The 17,870-nt window shown below is 53.2% G+C and overlaps 1 protein-coding gene across 8 annotated transcripts in view; it reads right to left on the reverse strand.

Annotated features, from left to right (window-relative positions):
- Positions 1–17,870, reverse strand: part of HPCAL1 (hippocalcin like 1) — a 121,582-nt gene that overhangs the window by 39,480 nt on the left and 64,232 nt on the right. The window contains exon 1 of one of the 8 annotated variants that reach the window (XM_032294150.1): positions 16,251–16,410. The exons of 6 other annotated variants lie outside the window; for them this stretch is intronic. The gene's annotated coding sequence lies outside the window, so the exon portion shown is untranslated. Of the gene's footprint in view, positions 1–16,250; positions 16,495–17,870 lie in introns of those variants that run through there. One more of the 8 variants, XM_032294144.1, reaches the window with a different exon arrangement.

The raw sequence follows: 17,870 nt of genomic DNA on the forward strand, positions 1-17,870 counted from the left end.
AAAAAAAAAAAAAAAAAAAAAAAAAAAAAAAAAAAAAAAGATGTGTGCGTATGCAGGTGTGTGCGCACGTGTGCACGCGTGTGTAATTACATGTGTACACATATAATTTAGTGACTTCAACCTGGAGACGTTTTCAGTTATTACAACTGGGGAGTTGAAGGGACACATCCATTAGCATCTTTAGCATCTTATGGGTAGGGCAAGGATACTGCTAAGCACCCCAGTGTACAGGACAGCCCCCCCCGCCCCACACACCGAAGAATTATGTTGCTCCAAATGTCGACAGCACTGAGGTGAGGAAACTTCACAAACACATTCCCCTATTAGTCACTTCTTAGATCTAACCTTTTTTTTTTTTTTTTTTTTTTGAATTTTACCTTTTTTTTTTTTTTTTTTCCCATTCAGGGCCAGTTGCGGTGGCTCATGCCTGTAATCCCAACACTTTGGGAGGCTGAAGTGGGTGGATCGCTTGAGGCCAGGAGTTTGAGACCAGCCTGGCCAACATAGTGAAACGCGTCTCTACTAAAAATACAAAAATTAGCCGGGAGTGGTGGCAGGTGCCTGTAATCCCAGCTACTCAGCAGACTGAGGCACGAGAATTGCTTGAACTCGGAAGGCGGAGGTTGCAGTGAGCTGAGATTGCAGCACTGTACTCCAGCCTGGGTGAGACAGCGGGATGAGGTCTCAAAAAAAAAAAAAAACAGGGAGGGGGGCTCAGGGGGACGAACTCTGTCACCCAGGCTGGAGTGCAGTGGTGTGATCTTGGCTCACTGCAGCCTCGACCTCTTTGGCTCAAGTGATCCTCCAACCTCAGCCTCCTGAGTAGCTGGAACCACAGGCACATGACACCACGCCAGGCTAATTCTGTTTACTTTTTGTAGAAACGAGGTATTACTATGTTGCCTAGGCTGGTCTAGAACTTGTGGGCTCAAGCAATCCTCCTGCCTCCGCTTCCCAAAGTGCTGGGATGACAGACCTTAGTCTTCGCACCAGCCCAGACTCACCTTTCGACTAGTGGCAGACTCTAGTGGCACAGGGTGTGTGGATTAATCCACCTCATTCCCGGAGGCGGGTCTAAGGTGTCGCAGCGCGTCCCGCATATCACTGCCCTGGAAAGTCCTGCACACGCGAGCCGCCACTCCCCTCCTCTTCCTAAACAGGAAGGAGCTCGAGGAAATGCAGCTTCGAGTGCTCAGGAAAAGGGCCGAGTGCCCTGTGGTGTGGCCGGGCTGAAACGGGAAGGTATGCAGCCTTCGTGGCTGATTTGCTGTGGAGACCACACTCCCCATTCAGAGCTGCAGCCGGGCACAGGAGGGCCTCACTGGGTCCCACATGGGAGCAGGGAGGGGGCGGTACGTGTAGCTTCTCGCCCAGCGCCAGATAGAGCCGTTCGCTCCTGCCTCTGCTCTTGCTGACTTGCTTTGGGACACACGCCCTCCATGCAGCTCATAGCATAAGGCCATTTCCCTTTTTTTTTTTTTTTTTTTTTTTTTTTAAATTAATGAACTCTACTTTTTAGAGCTGTTTAGTTTACAGCAAAATCAGGTGGAATGCACAGAGTTCTCGACATCCCTCCACCCTCCCTACTCCCAGGGTGGCTGTCTGTGACAACTGATGAACCCGCCCTGCCTCTTCATTATCAGCCAAGTCCGTAGGTTACATCAGGACTCACTGTTGGTGCTGTATATTCTATGGGTTTTGACAAGTGTGGAATGACACGTCTCCACCACTACAGTCTCATACAGAGCAGTTTCACTGTCTTAAAAATGCCCGTGCTCTGCCTGTTCATCCCTCCCTCCCTCCCTCCCAACCCCTAGTAACCACTGATCTTTCTTATCGCCACAGCTTTGCCTTTCCCAGGATGTCACAGGGCGCAATTCTCCGCAGCACGGCCTTTTCAGATTGGCCTCTCTTAGTCGTATGCATGCGAGCTCCCCCATGTCTTTTGGCTTGGCTTGCTAGCTCATTTCTTCTTAGGCTGTGGAATAATACTCCATTGTCTGGGTGCACCACAGGTTATTTATCCATTCGCCTACTGAAGGACACCTTTGCGGCTTCCAGCTTGTGGCAATTATGAATAATGCCACTATACACATCCATGCGCAGGTTTCTGTGTGGACATAAGTTTTTTTAACTCCTCTGGGTAAATATCAAGGAGCATGATTGCTGGATCACAGGGTAAAAGTGTGTTTAGCTTTCTAAGGAACTGTCAAACTGTCTTTCAACGTGGCTGCACTGTTTTGCGTTCCCACCAGCTGTGAATGAGCGTGGCTGTGGCTTCCCATCCACCCTTGCAACCAGTGCTGAGTGTCCTGGGTTCGGGCTGTTCTCATCGGTGTTTGATTTACAATTCCCTGACAGCCATTTGTTTTTAAGCCATATTTACTTTAAGATCACACAAGACCAATCTTTACTATGAACCAAAGTCTCAAAATGTCCCATCAGGAATCCCAAATGACACGATGTTCTGGTGGCGCAGAGAACCTGGGCCAGGTTGATATGTCTTCAACTTGCTCAGAAGACAGGCTGACAAACACTGTCCCTGTAGTCTGGCCTGACGTGACAGCACCAAGTCCACCCTGGGACACCAACATCTCCACACAGCGCACATTACAGTCTAGAAGAAGCGTCACAGCCACCTTGTCACTTGCTGCCTCCACATGGAGACCCAGACCCGAGGCGGCAGGAGACGCGCTAGAGCCGGTCTCCTGCAGCAGGCGGGGAGATTCCAGGTCCCTGCGTGGAACCTGGGCTGGGGCTCAGCAGACCCGCGTCTCTATTGTTCAAAGCACAACTTTACATCCCTGCGGAATCCTTTAAGGAGCTCAGGTGCCTCCGTGGTTGGACTAAGGGCCTATCCAGTATTTCACAGATATATGCATCTTCTGGGTGGTGCCCACCTCAGGGGCACCTGGACACCTCAGACAGGGCCATCAGGCATCCTGGGGCCCCACTCTGCTCACCAGCCCTAATGAGAACTCAGGGGCTGCCTCCGTCCTGCACAAGCAGTGATCCAGAGGACCCGGGCCATCAACATGCCCCGCAGTTCCCACTTGAACTTCTTCGTCAGGTGGTGGCTGCCCTTCAAGCTGGAACTGAAGTCTCATTTAGGCATTCTTTCACTCATTCAAAACATTCTCTCTTTTATTTTTTAGATGGAGTCTTGCTCTGTCACCCAGGCTGGAGTGCAGTGGTGTAATCTCAGCTCACTGCAACCTTCGCCTCCCAGGTTCAAGTGATTTTTCTGCCTCATCCTCCCAAGTAACTGGGACTACAGGCACATGTCACCATGCCTGGTTAATTTTTGTATTTTTAGTAGAGACAAGGTTTCACCACATTGGCCATGCTGGTATCAAACTCCTGACCTAGTGATCCACCCGCCTCGGCATCCCAAAGTGCTGGGATTACAGGTGTGAGTCACCGCATCCGGCCAAAACATTCTTAATTGAACTCCTACTATGTCCCAGGCACCATCCTAAGTGTTACAGATGCAACAGAGAACAGGAGTGATTCCTATTTTCAAGGAACCCACAGTGTGTTAAGTGCCCAGGAGATTTTGTGGCCAATGATATGTGCCATAGGTGAGTGAGTGCAGGATGCAGGGGAGCCTGCAGAGGGGCTTCCAGCCCCACCTGGAATCTGGGAAAGCTTCCCGGAGTAGGTGACATCTAAACAGAGATTTGAAGAATGAATAAGAGTTAGTCATGCAGAGAGAGAGAGAAAGAGAGAGAGAGATAATGGAGAGGGGTAGGTTAAACGGAGCAGCCCTCCTAGGGACTTTATAAGAAACTCCTATACCCAGACAGGAGTACTCTGCCCTGCAGGAAGGTGGCTCTCTGTGGACATACCATGGAGGCCTGTGGGTGGTGGCGGTCAGCATCTCCAGCTTTCTAGGCCTGAATGGATCACAGCTGGGGAGGCCTTTGGCATAGCACCAGAAGGCTGGTCCCAGCAGACTGGTCTGGTTGGAAAAATCCTAGGGGGCAGTCAATTCAACAACACAACCAGCACCCATCCACACACCCGGCCCCAGCAGACCCTATATAATAGTCCCTGGGTCTCGTGGACCCCGGTGTGCCCACTAAGGTAGGGGCTGAGCTCAGGGCACACATGTGGCTGATTTGCCAACCTGCCCACACACTTTCTCACTACCCCAGAGCACAGGAGCTGCTGTCACCAGACCAAGCGAACCTTGCACCCTTCTGACTGAGCTGGATTTGTTTTTCTTCATTGCAAATCTACTGTGGCAAAGGGAAAAGCAGCCCAACAATTGCACAATGTGCTGCCTGCAGCTCTGAGCTCCAGGCACTCGTGCAGTTCAATCTGTGAAGAGCTTTTCTGAAGTGATTCTAATTCTTGCCTGGACCTCCAGGTGGACTCGGGTCAGGGAGTCCACCCTCCCTACAAGAGGTCATGCCTGAACTGGGGGAGCTTTGATTCCAGCTTAGGGGGGCTGCGGCACAGCCAGCGGGGACAGACAGAAAGAGCCACCGGTTCTGAGTGCGTTCAAGCCTCTCCAACCTCACTTTCTTCCAAACCCATACTCTCATGAATGAACGACTCTATACTTAAACCATAGTGCAAAGCCTGCCTTTAGCCCTGTGAAATTTCATCTGATTTTCAGCTCATCCTTCCAAGCAACCAGAGACTCTGGAATTTAACAGCATTCCAGTTTTGCACCCTTAGTCAATCTGATGGACATAACAGGGCTTATAAAGCAGATGGTGAAACTGCTGGCAGGGTTAAGGCAAAGCCTATTGAGGGACATCCAGTGGTCATGGTCGTCCCATCACTCAAGGCCTTGGAGGCCAGGCCATCAGACTGCCTGCACAGCCATCTAACTGTCCCACCACTGAGCTCCCATCGCAGAAGGGTCAGCCACGGCCCTGCAGAACTTGGAGGGCTCAGTCCATAGCTCCTCCCACAGCCCAGCCCAGCCCACCAAGAAAAGGAGCCAGGCCTGTCCATCACCCTCAGGAGCCCCAAGGGCCACCCCCAGAAGGCATGGGTGGCCTCCCAGCACCGCCCATGGAATGTCACAAACACCTTCCCTCCACAGTAACTTCCACAAGCAACACCTCGCTCATCCTCACAATTTTTCTGGGAAACCAGTAGAGAGGGATGTTTACAAGCAGAAAAAGAGAGACACAGGTTTCTGGAAGGCTGCAAGGCTGGACTTCAAATGCAGTCTTCAGAATCACGCACTGGCCCTGGTGCACAACTGCAGCCTTCGAGCTGCAGACTCAGAGACACTTCTGGCTGATGCAGGCAGAGTGGTTGTGTAGGGAGAACACAAGGGCAATGTCTGGTCCCAACTCCCCACTGTGCTCTGATGTCTCTGGGGAGGGTATACGGGGGTGGCCCTCCATGAAATTCAGGGCTGAAATGAATCACATCCAAGTCCAAAACCTTCTGGGACTTGCCATTAAAAGCTATGCTTAGGCCAGGCAAGGTGGCTCACACCTATAATCCTAGTACTTTGGGAGGCTGAGGTGGGTGGGTGGATCACCTGAGGTCAGCAGCTCGAGACCAGCCTGGCCAACATGGTGAAACCCCGTCTCTACCATAAATACAAAAATTAGCCAGGTGTGGTGGCAGGCCCCTATAATCCCAGCTACTCAGGAGGCTGAGGCAGGAGAATCACTTGAACTTGGGAGGTGGAGGTTGCGCTGGGCAGAGGTTGCACTGAGCTGAGATAGCACCACTGCACTCCAGCCTGGCAGACAAGAGTGAAACTGAGTCTTAAAAAAAAAGTTATGCTTAATTTTTTTTTTTTTTTTTTGGTACGCAGTCTTGTTCTGTTGCTAAGGCTGGAGTGCAGTGGCGTGATCTCAGCTCACTACCACTTCCATCTCCCGGGTTCAAGCGATTCCCAAGCCTCAGCTTCCGCCTCCTGAGTAGCTGAGACTATAGGTGTGCGCCACCACACCCATCTAATTTTTATATTTTTAGTAGAGATGGGGTTTCACCATGTTGGCCAAGCTGGTCTTGAACTCCTGACCTCAGGTGATCTGTCTGCCTTGGCCTCCCAAAGTGCTAGGATTACAGGTATGAGCCACCGTACCTGGCCACAAATAATTTTTAATGACATAGGAAATGAAATGATACGGTCTTAAGTGGAAAGAAAAAGTGGGACCTGAAACAAATACGTAGCCTGTCTCAATGACAGCGTGGGTCTCCCCGCCTCGCTGTAAATCAATACTGACCAAAAGAAATGAACCCATACGTCTGCTGTGATGATCTCTGAATTGTAGGATTATGCATTCTCATTTTGTCTGCATCTCCCACATTTTCGACCATGAGGATTTAGCATCTATAACCAGCTCAGGTGCCCAGCAAACAGCAGCCTCTCTCCAGTCCCTCCTGGAACGCACAGGGCGGCCATGGACTGAACAGTTGTGCCCTCTCCTCAAATGTGCACAGATGCCCTAACCCTGGCGGCCATGGTGGTAGGAGGCGGGGCCTTTGGGAAGGAATTAGCTCATAGTGAGATCGGGAGAGTGAGGAGCCCATGATGGTATTAGGGTCCTTGTAAGAAGAGGAAGAGGCCAGAGCTTGCTCATTCCACAGGAGGACACAGAGGAAAAAGCCACCTGCAAAGCAGGAAGAGCCCTCCCCAGAACCTGACCTGTGGACGCCTTGATCTAGACCTTGTGCCTCCAGAGCTGAGTGTCAGTGTCTGCGTTTAGGCAGCCGGTCTGCAGTGCTTTGTTGTGGCAGCTGGAGAGGGCTGAGGCAAACACCCTCCTTTACTGGGACAGGAAGTAAAACTAGCAGCTGCAACCAAATCTTTCTGACCCCCAGAAGCCTTGGAAATGTTCACTGTGCAAAGGAGTCCCACACTTCCCTTCAAAGCAGTCTTAAAAAAAAAAAAAAACTCACGCCGGTAATCCCAGCACTCAGGGAAGCCAAGGTGGGCGGATCACCTGAGGTCGGAAGTTCGAGACCAGCCTTACCAACATGGAGAAACCTCCATCTCTACTAAAAACATAAAATTAGCCAGGTGTGGTGGTCCATGCCTGCAAACCCAGCTACTCGGCAGGCTGAGGCAGGAGACTCGCTTGAACCTGGGGGCAAAGGTTGCAGAGCTCAGATTGTGCCATTGCACTCCAGCCTGGGCAACAAGAGGAAAACTCCGTCTCAAACAAACAAACAAACAAACAAACAAAAAACCCAAAACATGAAACCACCTTTCTCCACTTGTTCTTGGGCAAGGTAGCTGCAGAGTCCTGACTCCGGAAGATGCCAGAGAATCCAGGTGCTGGCACCTTCCTAGGGTCCCGCCACATCCTAAACCCCATCAAGAACTGAAACCCAGACAGGTGACCCCAGGAGGGCCAGTGTCATCCCGTCCTCCAGTGTCCAGCCTGTCTTGAGGTCGCAGGACTAGAAATTACCACCTTGGTCAACTAAGGCCTTCAGCCAAAGTCGGGACCCTCTCCACCTCACCCATGCCACCTCACCCATGCTCAACCAGCATCTTTCTTGCCTCTAGCCCTCCTTCCCCACACTCCCTGAAATGCCCTCCCTGAGCCTGCCCCGCCCCCTCAGTGGCTCGCCACCCTCGAACGCCCTCCCTGTGCCTGGCCCCCATCGGTGGCTCACTGCCCTTGAACACCCTCCCCGTGCCTGGACCCCTCGGTGGCTCACTGCCCTGGGGTGACTCTGGATGTCTCTTTATGTTTCTGTGTTCACTGTTCACACTGGACTCACTGTTCCTCAGCAGAGCAGAGCACCCTCATAATGTTTTGTATCTCGGTGCCCAGCCAGGGTCTGCCCTCAGAGTAGATGCTCAGCCAGGGCTGCTCAGGAAGTACCAGTACGGAGAGGTGGGCAGGACGCGGGAGCCGGGGGGGTGGTGTCGGGCACTGCCAAGAGATGGCAGGGGGCTTCAGAGGTGGCAGGGGCCCTGCCCACAGAGGACGGAAGAGTGTGTATGGGCAGATGGTGTGTGAAAGGACGGGGACAGCGGAGTGGTCGTGACACCCAGATGGCAGCAGGTGGGCATGGCAGGTGCCTGTGGCATGTGAGAGCCGTTGACTGCATTGGTGTCCAGAAAGTTGGGAAGCTGGCAGGATGCCAGTTACGTCCATGCACTATCCAGACACATTCCCAGGTGAAGTGCTGCTCGTGTACAGCAATGGAAAAGTGCTGTCGCCGGCCTGGTTGTGGGCAAGGGTGCGTTTGCTCCTCTCAGCTGCCTTCCAGCTGCTACTCAGGGCGGCGCGGCCGCCTCACACCTCTCAGCAGTGCTTCTAGAAGGAGGCAGCCTCAGTAATCAACAGCAGGGCGTTCATTAAAGAAGTCACAGTACACACCCAGGAACAGAGTACTGCCTTCACATCTGGGCCACAAAGGATGATTTTAATAAAATGGGACTACATATCTGATTAATTATTATGTTAAATAGGTTACATTACAGTATGTAAAAATACTCTCTTTATGGCAAACTTAAAAAAAAAATGCATTTTGTGAGACTCAAGAGATATAAAAGCTGGCCGCAGTGGCTCACACCTGTAATCCCAGCAGTTTGGAAGGCCGAGGCGGGCAGATCACTTGAGGTCAGGAGTTTAAGACCAGTCCAGCCAACATGGAGAAACCCCATCTCTACTAAAAATACAAAACTTAGCCAGGTGTGGTGGCACGTGCCTTTAATCCCAGCTACTTAGGAGGCTGAGGCGGGAGGATTGCTTGAACCCAGGAGGTGGAAGTTGCCGTGAGCCAAGATCGTGCCACTGTGCTGCAGCCTGGGTAAGATCCAGTCTCAGAAAAACAGGGATTTTTTGTAAAGTCGAGTTTATTAAGGCATACTTTACACACACTGAAATTCACCTTTGTAGGTGTACAGGTCACTGAGTTTTGACAAATGTGTCACTACCAACATAACTTCAGCACAAGTCTGAAATCTTTTAAAATTACATGTTAATAGATGGCTACAGCTAATGTGTTAGTCTGTTTGCATTACTATAAAGGAATAGCTGAGACTGGGCCATTTATGAAGAAAACAGCCTTCATTGGCTCACAGTTCTGCAGCCCGTACAGGACGCGTGGTGGAGCTAACGATCATGGTGGGAGGCGATGGGGAGCCAACATGTCACATGGCAAGAGCAGAACAAGAGAATAGGGAGGTGATGCACTCTTTTAATCGACCAAGTCGCTCACTCCTCAGCAAGGGGGAGGCCCAAGCCATTCATGAGGATCCCCGGCCCTGATCCAATCACCTCCCACCAGGTCCCTCCTGCTATGCTGGGGATCACATTTCAACATGAGACTCGGAGGGGACACGCATCCCAACCACATCAGCTAATATAAATATTGTATCTGCAGCTACTCTCTTGAGCTATTTATTTATTTGAGAGTTTTTCATCGATTCCTTCGGGCAGGGAGGGAGCCAGCGCCTGCTGAATGCCCACATGCAGAAGGTGCATCACAGGGGTGCATTTGGTTTCATCTTTTCCTCCAACTCTCAGAGAAAGGCATTACCCCTGTCCCTGCTGTATAGTGAGGAAACTAAAGTCTGGACATTATGTAACCTGTCCCGGGTCACACGGTTGCTAAGAGGACGATCTGGGGCTCAAATCTAGGTCAATTGTGACTTCAAAGTTTGCCACTCTGCAAACAACAGTACCGGAATGTGTGTTCTTGGCTAACCGCTTTTCTTCAAGCTTCCTAAAGGAAGCTTGAAGAAATGGGAGGGGTGGTCGTACCCGTACCCCCTGCCCCGCCGACCGCTCTGATGCACAGAAAGTGGCTGCTCCACAGCCGAGGGCCCCAGGAAAGCCCCGAGCCCTGGGAGGGGCCTCTGAGTGTCCAGGTGGGGGAGGCTCCCACGTCAGCCCTGTCCTGCCTGGTGAACTGCAGGGAAGAACAAGGCGCTGCTAAGTGGAAAAACAAAACCAGGCTGTAAAACAGCAGCTAAGGAGTGAACCCACTTGCAGAATCGTATCTACAGGAATGTGTGTCCAGCTTGCACACGGCAGACTGTACTCCAGAGTTCCCTCTCCCACTGGGACTGCGGGGGAAACGCTTTCCTCCCCTTCCCCAGCTCTTTTCTGTGAGTTTCTAGGATTTCTTCCCTAAAGACAGCAGGTATGGGAGAGGTCTTCGACTCCTCTGCAGGCTCCCAGCTCCCTGCCAATGCCGATCCTCTGTGGCTGGCCCAGGGAATTCTCCCATGACATGGCCCCCACCACCCCACCCGTCTCTCCCTCCTTCTGTCTAGTTAGTATTTTAAATCACCTATTCTCTGGGTGAAGAGGACAAGGAGTCCGGCCCAATGAGTCCTCCACTCTCCACTCTGGTGGAGGAGACACCAACAACCAACATCAGCCAACAACAAGCAACAAAAGTGATTACAGGCAGGGGTGTGCCCCAAAGGCAGTGATTAGGGCACCTCCCCTACGCGTGGGGTGGAACTGCTGCCTCCACCTAAGTCCCGGCTGCTGGGGCCCAGCTCAATCCCAGGCCCTTTCCAACAAGCCTTCTAAAACCACACGCTGGATTTGAATGAAATGCACCTGTGTCTGCTCCCTGTACTTCCGGAGGGCAAGGTCTGGCTGCACTGCACCTCTTGCCCTGTCCCCAGCACGGGCCAGCAGACAAGATGCCTCCCGGTGGGACCATCAGCTCCCTGAGGGCCGGCTGGGTCTCCTTGCATCCTGAAGAGGAACAGCTGTCACTGCAAAAGCCCACAGCAAAAACAAGAATGGTCAACAGGAAATCTTATAACGCAGGTGCCAAGACTGCAACAAAAGCAGAGAGACCAGAATGCTGACACCACTGTGCGTGCCCGTGTGAGACGGCGACCATGAGTGATTTTTTTTTTTTTTTGCCCCATATTTTGCCAATTTTCTGATACGTTCTTACATAACTCTTAAAATAAGTGTTTCCTGCAGCCTGTTGTCCCCAGGGCTCTGGTGTTCTGCCCCACTGACCTCAAGGACTGAGCCTAGACTGGAGATTCAAGACTCGGAGGACTCAGGACGCCCAGAAGGAAGGAAAGAGCCTGCAGCATCCGGAACCCCAAAGGCAGCGGAAGCCACAGCGCTGTCTGCAGGGAAGCAGGCGGGCCGGGCCGGGCCACCAGAGCTCCAGGGCCAGCCAGCCATGGGACTAGGGGACTGAGGACTTGGCCAGGATGGACTTTCCCAGAGGCCCAAAGGAATAAAAACAGACCTCATGGCCCAAATGCATCATCAAGTGCACCCCGCAGGAGCCTCTGTGATGGCACGGTTGTCTGCCCCAGAAGTTCCCAAGGGCCCTGAGTTCCAAAGATTTGCCCTTGATAAGACCATGAGGGATAAAGTGGACAGGCCCCAGGGTGGGGGCTGAGCCTCCCACAGCATGAAGACAGCATGAACCTCGGCGGTGGCGGTGCTGGTGGGCTGGGCTGGGCTGGGCTGCTGGGGAAGTCTGTCTGGTTCCAGAAGGCTAAGGGCCAGGTGAGATGGGGGAGCTTCTTGAGGCTGGAAGGTGGAGGCTGAGGGACCCCAGCTCCTCAAGAATAGAGAAGCCTTTCATCCTTGCCTTAGAATTCCGAAACATTAAGAAAAAAAAAAAAAACCTCAGCCCCGGGGATTTTGTGTCTGATATTATCTATCCTGAGATCCGCTCAGCACCCAATCTCCGGTTTCCAGGAAAATTTCTGTCACTCATCACTTTCAATGACTTTAAATTTTAATTTTCTATTAGCGAGTTAAATGGTGCTAATGATGATATCTCTGGGCCTCTGCCCTCCCCTCATGTCTCATTCATGGAGAAGCAGGATGGCACCATGAACTGGGATCTGCTGGGGGCTCAGGCCCTGCCCCTCCCACTGCTCCAAGCCTCAGTTTCCCCACCTGCCTCTCATCCCAAGCAGGGGATCTTACCACCTCCCTTGCCTCCGAGCCCCGCTGGCCCAAATTGGCCCAAAGCCACTCTCCTTCCCAAGAGGGAAACCCCTCCCTCTTCGTGGCCCGTGTAGTTATAGAAACCCAGCTTATCCCTCCTGCCGCTGCAGGAGACCCCTGGCCCTGGCCACAGCTCTCAGGCTACTGTCCTCACCCACCCTGCACAGCCGCATGGCTGGGCCTCAGAACACTGCCCCTGCCCAGGGCTCAGGCCAGCTTAGAGGAGAGCCAGGAGCGCCTGTGAGTGAGGGCCCCTCTCCCCGGACCCCTGCAGGGCTGACCCCTCCCTCTGGGGGCAGGAGGGGCTGAGTCATGCAGGCCAGAAGATGGGCTTTTGAGGCAGGAGGGGGTCGTAGTCCCAGGACCCAGTGCCTGGCCACCTTCTCCAGGACTGGCCACAGTTTTTGGGTCAGGGAGTTGTCTCCCTACACACTCACAGGCTCCAGGTCCTGTCCTTGCGGCAGGGAACAGGAGCAGCTGTCACCATCTCCACAGGTGACAGCCCTTCTGAGGAGCAGAACAGGTGTGCCCTGCTGTGGCTGACAGAGAGCGATGGGACCAGGGCGGGGAGGAAGAATGCTCAGGCTGAAGGCTGCGGCTGAGGGTGGGGCCTTCAGGGCTCGGCTGCTGGGCTCTGCCTTGATGATGCCACTTGCCCCACAGTGTCACAGCTGTATGCTCGCCTGTCTGCCACAACGACCCAACTGGGAGCTCCAGGAAGGATGGTGCTTACCCATCAATGTGTCCCCCACATTGGGCACAGTATCCAGGATGTAATAGGTGTTTCATAATTGACAGAAGGCATGGAGTGGGTGCTCCACGCACTCCTGTGACTCAAACAGGGCCCCATGGGACTTCCCCCACCGACAACCCTCCTCCCCCACCTTAGCCGCACAGCTTCCTCACCATGGCTCAAGACCTGAAGATGTGATTTTTCTGATCTTTAGCCACGGCTGAGGAATGACCAGAAATAAAGCAACACTAAAACCAGATCGGATGGTGAAAGCACTGAACTGATACGTATTCACGGTGCACCCAACGTGTAAGCAACGTGGCTCTCAGACTTTCAAATAAGACAAAGACTACCACTGTGTGTATTCCTTCGTCTGCAAAAATAATGAGGGCAGAGAAAAGAAAGGATGTGAAACGCCTGTAAGAAGGAAGGCAACATCCGAGGTGCCGGTGAGGCTGGAGGAGGCAGCTGGGCCCGCTGGCTTAAGACTCCTGCACAAAGCCAAGCCCTGACCCAGGGCCGGTGAGCAGCAGAAAATCCCCCCAGACAAAGCCAGGCCCCCCGAGGGCCCACGTCCCTCCCTGTCCTCCCTGGCACGCTGCCCCCTGGTGGTGAGATTCCCAGAGCATGCCAGGCCCAGGGACCTTTCCAGGAAGGCCTGGGTCAGGCGTCTCGCTGATGCTCAGGCAGCCTCCCCTAGGAGGTGACCAGGAACCTCAGAGGGAGGACAAGGGTGTGGAATGGAAGGCAAAGGGAAGGCTGCCCTGGAACAAAGGTGACAGTGTTGACGCGTGGGGGAGACAGATGCGGTTTCTCCAAACCGTCCCCTCTTCCCACTGCCTGACACCTCACTGCAACAGGACATGCGGCTCTGCGGGACTCCCAGGTCAGAGCCAAGGCGAGGCCACACTGGGAGCTTCCTTCCCAGATGGGGCTATCCAGCCAGAGACCCCTGCCCCTGCCCCCTGGGCCTGCACCTGGACCCTCAAAGCCCAAGTGAAGCTCTGCTTTCAGAGGACACAGAGAAGCACAAGGTGAACAGGGCATGATTTAAGAAACGCTCTTCTCGGAGAGCTGGAAAAGGGTCAAAGACAGCGGGCAGATGTGGACGCGAGCCCGGCTTGTCCACTCGGCTCTAGGGTCATAGTCACCTCCAAGGAGATGACGTATATTCCCACTGGCATTCCCCAGTGGCCAGCCAGACCACTAACCCCAACTGCAGATGGCAGGGCCACACAAACCACACGCCATCCCAAACCCACCCCGCCTGACCCCAGGGCTCCACCTCTGCCTCTCCAGGCCCCAGTAACGCCCACCTGCCCACTGGCCTCCTGTTTTGTCAGCTCCATGATGGGTCACCGGACCTTGCAGCCTGGAGGTGCCAGCTCTGCCTCGAATCCCACAGGTGAAGGGGGCTTCCCTGTCACGTATCTAATTCTGTGACAACCTAAGATGGGTCCCTCTACCTTGGTGATGAGGAAACTGAGGCCCACAGGGATGAAGAACAGCCATAAGCTGGTGGAAAAGTTGGAATTTGAGCCCAAGTCCTCCCAGAACACTGTTGCTACCTGGGAGCCCCCAAGACCCCCAGGAGCAGGGCACACATCTTTGGGATTTTTCACAGCTGTACACCTGTATGGCTCACTCCGAAACACACCCCTGGCAGGCCCCGGTGCCCTGCAAAAGGCCAGAGCCAGTAGTGGCCCCATCATCTGGAGTCTGTCCTACGTGTGCTGGCATCATGGGCAGCCCTGCCTGAGTTCAGCTCACAATCGCCACTCAGTTCCCACGTGTTGGGCCCTGCTCTGGGAACCAGACAAAGCAGCTGGTCCTTGGCCAGCACCTCCTCTGCTCCTCAGAGCCTCTTCCTACCTGTATCCAACTAAGTGTTCCCCAGAGAGCCAGCAGGATCTGCACGAGGGCTTAGGGCTTGTACGGGTTGGAACAAAACAGGCCAGTGTCAAGCCGGCCTGGAAATGCTAACCCCAAAGTCTTCCCCACTGCCAAGTCCAAGCCCGCGCCTGCAGACAGGCATGGTGAGCACAGCCTGCTTCTCCCCACCCCACCCCCACCCTGCAACATACATCAGTGTCCCACCTGCTCCATGACTGATGGGAATTAGATTGGAAGAAGATAAAAGCAGAGGCGACTGGGGAAATGGGAAGGTAGCCACTACTGAAGAGAAAGGGAAATCCAGGAATGAGGGTGGAAAGAGGGTGCGTCCCCAGTGGGCCCATACAAAGCAATGCGTAGACTCCACTTGGGCAGAAGGCCAACGCCAAATGCAGTATCTGTGTCCCCGCCACTCCTGAGGCCTAACCCAGCACATTTCTTGAAGATAAGTGGGCCAGGTAGGCGCCTGCACGTTGAGATAAGGGCTAAGTATAGAAGGAGAAAGCTGTTTTTTCCGAAACGTTAAGAAGCACATTTCAAGGAGTAAGGAGGTCTCAAGGACATGCTGGGGGCAGCCTAATGAGGCCACAGCCTTTTCCCTTTTCAAAATTACGAGCTGAGCTTCTTAATGCAGAGCCAATTCAGGCCCAGTTGAGCCTACGCCTCCTTTGAGCTCACTTTCAGCTTTCCCTCGTGGATCAAACACAGCAGATTCATTATTATTTGATTAATAGGGAACTGGTGACAGTTTCCAAAGGACAAAGTTAGCTGGCTTAACCACTGCCTCCTCCAAGAAGGCCTCAGAGATCCCCTCTCGGTTCTCCGCTCCACTTAGGCTGCCCCTGAGCCCTATCAGAGCCCACCTCCCTCCGCCTGGAGCCCTTTCTACTCTTGAACTTGGTCCTGCCTGGGGCAGCTGCTCACAAATGCTGTCAAACGGGCCTGAGCTATGAAGCAACCAGGAAACCAGGGCTCAGGCCCAGCTCCACCAAGTGTCCGCACCCACCTTGGCCCAGCCTCCGAGGCCTGCAGTGCTATGTATGGACTCTGAGGCGGACGTTCCTGCAGGGCCTCTATAGAGTCTGCAGCTGCACAAGGCCAGGGAAAATCCCGAGAGTATTCCCCCAGCGCTGGAGGAAAATCCTAACTAGCCACAAAGGCTGCCGAAGCCGTTACAACCTCTCACAAGGGACATGCGAGCCCTGAGGTCAACAACCTCTAAGAGGCAAGGCGGGGGCACCGAAATCAGGCCACAGGCATTGTGTGACTTCTCAGCGGAACTCACTGGCTCCCGCTCCCCAGCACCACCGAGCTGGAGGGGGATCCCTTTGCTGCTGCAGCCACCGCCGGCACAGTGTTTTCAGTCTGACAGGGCTCGACGACGTGACGGGCAGGTTCCAACTGGCGACAGGGAGTCCTGAGGCTTTCCCCAGTCCCGGGGAAAAGCCATCAGCTGCCGCCAGCTTGGGAGATGTGCTTTTGGGAAAACCAAGTCACCACAGCATCCCCTGCTGTCTCTCCCCACTCAGTTTAGATGTTGGCTAAGAAAACGAAGCCAGTTATGGCAATGACTTCCAACAGATACAGTCAAATAATCTGTTTCTGGATTCTGCAAGCACTGAAATGTTGCTAATTCAATTCCTGAAATGCCATTTTGGTGCTGCCGGAGCAGGCTGCGGAGAAAGCTCAGTAAACACACACATCAGTTCAAGCCCAAACACACACCCACTGACCTTGAGCCCCCGAGCCCGGCGCTGTGCTGAGAGGCCAGCTCCCCAAGGGCAGCCACCACCAGACAGGGCCCAGGAATGGGCGGTCCAGGAGGGAGGCGGCGAAGACCGCGAATAAATATTGACAACGCTGCAGGAGGAGCGCTGCTGGGAAAATGTGGACGAACTGCACTGAGCTCGAGGAAAGAGTACTCAGTGTGTCTAGGGGAGTCGGAAGGCCCCCAAGGGAGGCTCAGCTTACTCTGTGATCAAGTGCCAGGCTGGGGCTGGGAGCTGGGGACACAGGAAGCTGGGAAGCACTCTGCCCTCAGGGAGCTCTGGCCTAGTGAATGCAGGCACACACACACACCTGCACACACCTATGCACATATGCACACACACATGCACAAACAACACATGCATATGTACACATACCCACACACGCATATGTGCACACACCTACACGCGTGTATGCATATATGCACACACAACTATACACCTATATCACACACATGCACACACCTACACATGCGTATGGACACATGGAAACCCTTGGAACTGATGTCACCATGTGCACACACATCTATAATACACATGCACACACATACACACATGTATGCACACATGCACAAACATGCACACACCTATACATGCATGTGCACACACATGCACACACCTATACATGCATATGGGCACATACACAGACGCAAGCACACAGGCACACAGTCCCGGGGCAGGCAGGGTAAGGGTCACAAGAAGAATCCTGAAGACCCCACGTTTCATGGGGCTCCAGGGCTGGGGGGTGGCCCCAGGGACTGGTCAGCAGTAGAGGCTGCTCATCTCCGAAGCACTTGTCACCCCTCCTCTCCAGCACAGGGCGCATGCTGACATCAGTTCCAAGGCTTTCCATGGGAGTGTTTCATGGGACTGTGATATGGGACAAGGCCTTTTTGGGCACTTTCCACAAATTTTTGCTGGGAAGCCTAAAATTTACATCTAAACCAACCCGTGGGATGACAGTGGTTGTTGCTGTTATTATGACTTTGCTTTACACATTATTATACTTTCTGAAATTTACGAATTTACGAATTGGAGATTAAAATTTTATTTTAAAAATGCCAGTAGGCCATAGTTGCTCACGCGTATAATCCTAGCACTTTGGGAGGCTGAGGTAGGCAGACTGCTTGAGCCCAGGAGTTTAAGAGCAGTCTGGGCAATATGGCAACACCGCATCTCTACAAAAAATTAGCCATGCGTGGTGGCGCACACCTGTAGTCCCAGCTACTCAGGAGGCTGAGGTGGGAGGATCACTTGAGCCTGAGAATTTGAGGTTTCAGTGAGCTGTGATCGAGCTTGCACTCCAGCCTGTGACAGAGCAAGACTGTCTCCAAAAGACAAAAGCCAACAAAATCCCCCCTTAAAACACCACCACCATCTGCCCATCATCCATGTATTAAATATCGAACTGTAAAAAGTCTCAGCCTATTTTGAGAAATGAAGCCACCCTCAAGTCCCAAGTGGATGACAATAAACTAGAAAAGCAATGGGAACTCTTCAGACAGAACAATCTCCCTCAGGCTCCCCAACATGTCTCGGGGTCACATCCAGGCCCTCCACTTGAGATGCCTCCTAGTCTGTCAGGCC

Source organism: Sapajus apella, unplaced genomic scaffold (assembly GCF_009761245.1).
Source record: "Sapajus apella isolate SASKATOON/1434 unplaced genomic scaffold, GSC_monkey_1.0 scaffold31, whole genome shotgun sequence".
Taxonomy (NCBI): domain Eukaryota; kingdom Metazoa; phylum Chordata; class Mammalia; order Primates; family Cebidae; genus Sapajus; species Sapajus apella.